The sequence below is a fragment of the Cricetulus griseus genome, chromosome 2, assembly GCF_003668045.3.
Source record: "Cricetulus griseus strain 17A/GY chromosome 2, alternate assembly CriGri-PICRH-1.0, whole genome shotgun sequence".
NCBI lineage: Eukaryota > Metazoa > Chordata > Mammalia > Rodentia > Cricetidae > Cricetulus > Cricetulus griseus.
In genome coordinates this window covers 128418073-128424072 of record NC_048595.1, presented here as the reverse complement: position 1 = coordinate 128424072, position 6000 = coordinate 128418073, and positions in this window count along the sequence as shown.

Here is a 6000-nt window from a genome sequence, read left to right as displayed (position 1 = left end):
TAAGGTTCAAGGCTATCCAAAGCTATCAGATACTCCTGAATGTGTGATCAGATCACACATTTATCCTAGAACTTAAGAGATCCACAGATACCATATGAACAATAGAATGATCATCATTGCATCAAAGATAAGTAGGCATGAAGAAGCCAATGTAATAATGGCACAAACTGATTGAAGATGGCATGATTAACCAGAGATTTAGACCCTCAATTGTCAGTATTTACATAAACAAAATAGAGAAATATCAAATTAGAAAGAAAAAAAAACTTTTTACAATGAATTTGTAGAAGTCCAAATTTACTATTCAAAGACTGCCTAAATCTTAATGGTAGGGACATATTTAAATTGTGGAAATGAAATATATCACTAGAAAATATTAATCTGTAGGAAACTTTTGTAACTACATCTATAATAGCAGATAAGATTTTAGATGAATCACATGAAGGAGGTGAACAGAATGGCTTCATACAAAAGAACCAAACTAATCAGGAAAATAAGCAATTCAAAATATGTTTAATAAAGTATCAAGATTCATAAAATAAAATGTTCTGTGTACTGTTGCTGTGTTGTGGTCTCATAAATAGCATGTTTCTTAGAACATTCTATGGAGGTGCCGAGCATTTCCATTACTTTCTTTCTTTGTTAGGAGTTGTGTGTGTGTGTGTGTGTGTGTGTGTGTGTGTGTGTGTGTGTGTGTGTGTGAGAGAGAGAGAGGAGAGAGAGAGAGAGAGAGAGAGAGAGAGAGAGAGAGGAGAGAGAGAGAGAGAGAGAGAGAGAGAGAGAGAGAGAGAGAGAGAGAGAGAGAGAGAGAGAGGTGTTTGAGGAGGCCAGGAGAGGTCATCAGATCCCCCAGAACTATAGTTGTGAACCATCAGATGCCAGGAACCGAATGGTCTGCTGGAAGAGCAGCACAGATTTTAATCTATACAGAAGATTATTACAGCAACTTTTAACTCTGCAGTGAGAGGTGTACCTTCTACTCATGTCATCATCTCACTGCAGTTACTAACGTGGTGCAGGGCATGACTTGTTGTTTCCTCACTTCATGTCTGTAGAAAGCAGGCACAATGCCCATACGACTCCAGTTTTGCATGGACATTTTCCTTAACAGAATCGGTTTCAATCCTTATACTCATAGTTCTACATAATAGATATAGTTTTCAACCATTGCCTAAGCCAGTTTCTACTCAATAAGACTGAGATTGTTTATCATTTTCTATCTCCATACTCTGTAGACTTATTTGGAATTATATATTCAAGTAGTTTTTGTAGGTGGAGCTTCTTTTGTCCTGAAAGACACTCCACTGAGGCAGCATCCCACACAGAGGATTAATATTAATTATAAAAGCTCAGCCTGTAGCTCAGGCTTATTACTAGCTAACTCTTATATTTTAAATTGACCCATATTTCTTATCTATCCTCTGCCACATGGTGGTACCTCCTTTTAACATAGCACATTCCTCTTGCTTCTCTCCGCATCTGCTTGTGACTCCTTGGACTCTGCCCTTTTTTTCCCCAGTGTCCTTAGTCTGTTCTCCCATCTAACCTTAACCTCTTCCAGCTATTGGTCAGTCAGTTTCTTTATTAATTCAATGATAAGAGAAGATGTTCACATTGTAAAGGAATATTTTGCAGTATTTTTTGTTTTTATTGGGGGTGTCAAAAATCTATAACTAATTTGAATTAAAATAAATGTTTCTTATAAAACCATGAATTACTTCAGGTGTGGCTAGTTTGAAAACCAAATGTTGCAATTGACATTCTCAGGGACCTGCCTACTGCTGTCCTGGGAGGGCTGGCATTAAAGGCATGCTGTAACACGCCCAGATAAGAAGCTGGTAGCCTCTATGTGCTGTAGGCAGATTGTCTGTGTGGGGGACAGGATGACTTCGATATCCTAAATATACATTCTCTAGAAGTCTTCTTGAGTACTAGTGAAGAGTCTTAAAAGATAATATTATTGACACTGTTAGAGTCACATGACCACATAGTGGCCCATAATAGGTCATATTCCTTAGCTCCGTGTGTCAGAGAAGAGAGATGAATCTGAATGAAAACTTAGGAGACCAGAAAAAGCAAGAAATATTATTCTATAGAAGGAAAACACTCCACAAAGCAAAGAGGAGGGAGCTGAGAGCATGCTGTGATGTCTGAAAGCTCAGCTCTGAAGGCCGTTGGTGGTTAGGCTGACATCACCACAAAGCATTTGTTTTAACATAGGACAGACCATGTGTCATATATTACTTTACAATAAGAGATAATTTAAAACATAATTGCTACACAATGAAACCCTGTCTCTAAAAAACAAATATAAATAAAAATTAAAATAATTGCTTGATCAAATAATGAAATATAATAAAGTATTATATTTTTAGAGACAAAAAGCCTTAGATTTAAAAAGCAGATTCAAACTATTTACTTATTGTTATTCATATTTGTGCATATGGTTATGTTTATGCAAAGTTGCACAAAATATTGATAACTTCTTTTCTGGACAGATCAAAAGACATAAAGGCATTTGTTTCAGAATAGTCTCAAATGTCTCCTGGTAGAACAATTATTTCACAGGGGTGCATGAGTTGGGATAGTTATTGCATAGGACATAGGGGAAATGTTATCAAACCTTCCTTGGACTACTGCCTAATATACAACTTCTGCATTAATGGGCTATCAGTTGGTATGACAGAATAGAGCTATCATGGACTGGGGAGGCAGCATATAGTGGTTTGCAACAGAACTGATCATTTGACATCCACAGGGTTCAAGAACAGCATCATTTCTAGCAGGACAGTATCACTGCATGGCCCACATTTAAACAGCAGCATCCTGTTGAAGTCACACCAATAAAGGGATGCCTGTGGGAATCATGAACAGGATGGGACTAGATTGTGTCTACAGTTGACAAAACTCATGTTGTCTTAAGACTTGTGGCCATGGTGCAGAGTGGAGCAGGAGTTATCTCAAGTGCTAAGTCTCAGGTACACAGAAATGCATGTAGGAATATTGATTACCATTGGGAACTCCTCAGGATGTCTGCTATGCTCTGGATCCTCAGGGTATTTGCCACATGAAGCATTACAATTCAATGGCAGCCAAGGATGCAGAATGAGGAAGAGTCATCAGACAGCACCATCCCCTGTGTTTATGAATTGTCACTGCCTTGCTCTGAATCCCTCAATTGATCATGTCCTTTAAGAGATTCCCCTGCAGCAACAGTTCTGAAACTTAACTGAATGACAGAACTCAGAAGCTGTGTTAAAACCCATGTTTTAGCACCACACACCTAAAATGTTTGGTTCAGCAGGTAGAGCTTGGGGATTTAGTTTTCCTTAGAGTTCACTGGTACTGCTAATGCTCCCTATTCAGAGGACAGCTTTGCCTGAGGGGCTGGGGAGGTTTTGAGGGCAATGACAACAGCAGTGATTTGGGTTTTGTATATTTTTTGTTTGTTTATTTTTGTCTCATCTTCAAACTTTTAATTTTATGAAAAGGCTAATAGGAGAAGAGTAAATAGGTAATAAACACATTAATGTTTAATAATTCTTTAGGGTATGACAACTGACAGCTTTGCCTGTCCTGTATTTTGTTCTTCAGTCTTAGTTGTCTACTGGGAATATGAATTTTGATATTCTGCTCATCTCTCCTCTCTATTGTAACAGTCTCCCTTTTCTCCAAACTCAAATGGCAGAGCTGGTTATAAAAGCCTTTGGTTGTTGTGTCAAGCCCCCAACACTCCCTGTAGCGCAGCAGGCTGCTATGCCACCAGGGCGGCAAGTCAAATTCAAAGTGAATGACTGGCAAAGATTATACATCTCTCTGGAGACTCTGATGCCTTTTTTGCACAACCAGCTTAATTAAGAATCCTTGGCAATATATTAACCACAAGCTTATGGATCTCAATATGCCAATCAAACATAATGAGATAAATGCAAATGTCAAAGCACAGACTCTTTGCCTAGGAATATCAAAGGCTTAAAGCTGTATCCTTAGTCAGTTGTCAGAAGGCAGTGGGAATAGCTGGGCCTGTAGAGAGCAGGGCTTGCCCACTGCAATTTAAAATCTATGGCATGACCTCCAGGATGGCACTATCTCATATCCAGGTGGAATTACATGGCTAAAGTCAGGCTAGAAAGCTTTGGTTCAACTTTGCATTAACATAATAGTAGCAGTAGTGGTCATAGAAATAATAATAGTAACAATATGACAAAAACAACAATAATAAAATAAGTATAACAGCAAGAAAAACAACATAGCTCAAGATACTGACCTGCTTCTAGAGAACATGGCAAAATTCCTGAGCTAAAACTCAAAGACTTCACCGAAGAACTGTCCATATATAACACAATTTAAGTGACAATCAAATGACATCACTTTGAATATCTAATGAAATACGAAAGTTACTTTATAATAATGCATATCAGAAAAAAAAGCAGTAGGTTTAGTCATATCATTTTATCCTCTTGACTATGTCGAAATGGTTGATGTTTAGAACTCTACTCTGTATATCAGAGCCAGATCAGAACTTAGGACAGTGGGTAATTATGACTTGAAGTGAAACTTCCTGGGACTAAAGGACTTGACCTTGCTACATTTGACATTGGTCACCATTTTTATTCAAGTCCCGTATGAAAGTACAGTTATTAAATTTGAATGACGTGATGCACATTTGGAAAAGATATCTGTGTTTCCTGTGAATAATTTGAGAACCGAATATATTTTCCTTTATATTTAGTGTTTAAGCAATTTTAATAAGCTTCTCGAGAGATAAATATAAAGTTCTTCTTTCCCCCAAATTATTAAAGACATTCAAGCTAATCCCTCAGCACACACACAGGGTAGGTGCCTTGAAAATCCCATATATGGGAAAAACTGGGATACAGTGTGAAGTATTATGTTGTTATATCTTAGAAGTGTTAACTTTTTGTTTTCTAGTTATACAAAGAGAAGTTTAATAGAAATGGTTTTGTTTACACTAAATTTTTTCTTTTATTTACTATTATTTTTTATTTGAATTAGAAACAAGATTGTTTTACATGTCAATCCCAGTTTCCACTCCCTCCCCTCTTCCCCTACTACTCCCCACACCCACAACTAAAACTTTACCTATCACATATACTTTCTGCTCCCCAGGGAGGGTGAAGCCTTCCATAGGGGGTCATCCGAGTATATCATATCCTTTGGGATAGGGCATAGGCCCACCCCCGTGTGTCTTGGTTCAGGGAGTATCCCTCTATGTGGATTGGACTCCCAAAGTCCACACCTGTGCTAGGGATAAGTACTGAACTACTACAGGAGGTCCGGTAGATTTTCAAGGTCTTCTTACTGAAACCCAAGTTCCTGGGGTCTGGATCAGTCCCATGCTGGTATCCCAGGTATCAGTCTGGGGACCAAGAGCTACCCATTGTTCAGGAAGTGTTAACTTCTAATAAAGTTACTGTGATCTGTATTGCTTTTAAAAGATAACAATATAGAGAGGATGATGAAGTTGTAGATGAACCAGACTACACCTAAAAAACAATCCTAAATCTTGGAAACTACTCTACTGAGGGCAGAGAACAAGTGTAGCAAGGAAGGACCGCATTACAAGGTGTGGTTGAACGAGCTGTGACAGCACCTCAGTCCACACACTTTACAGCCTAGGGTAGAACGTGAGCTCTCCCATAAAGTGTTCAAAGTCTAGCACTGTAAAGATAAACAGCTATTTGCTATGTTTTGGAACATAAATCCCTGGACCATTTATCACATAGGCAATACCATGATTGCAAAGGAGGAAATTCTTTCTTTTGGAAAATAAACTTTTATCAGTATCTTTCAATATATGGATATATGTTTTAAACACACACACACACACACACACACACACACACACACACACACACACACACACAATTTACAGATACAAAAATACTGCAAAGGTTGTAATAAAATTTGCAGTTACCCTTCCCTGTCAACTTAATCTCTGCAAACCCAGAATATTTTTTAGCCATTCTTTTAATGATT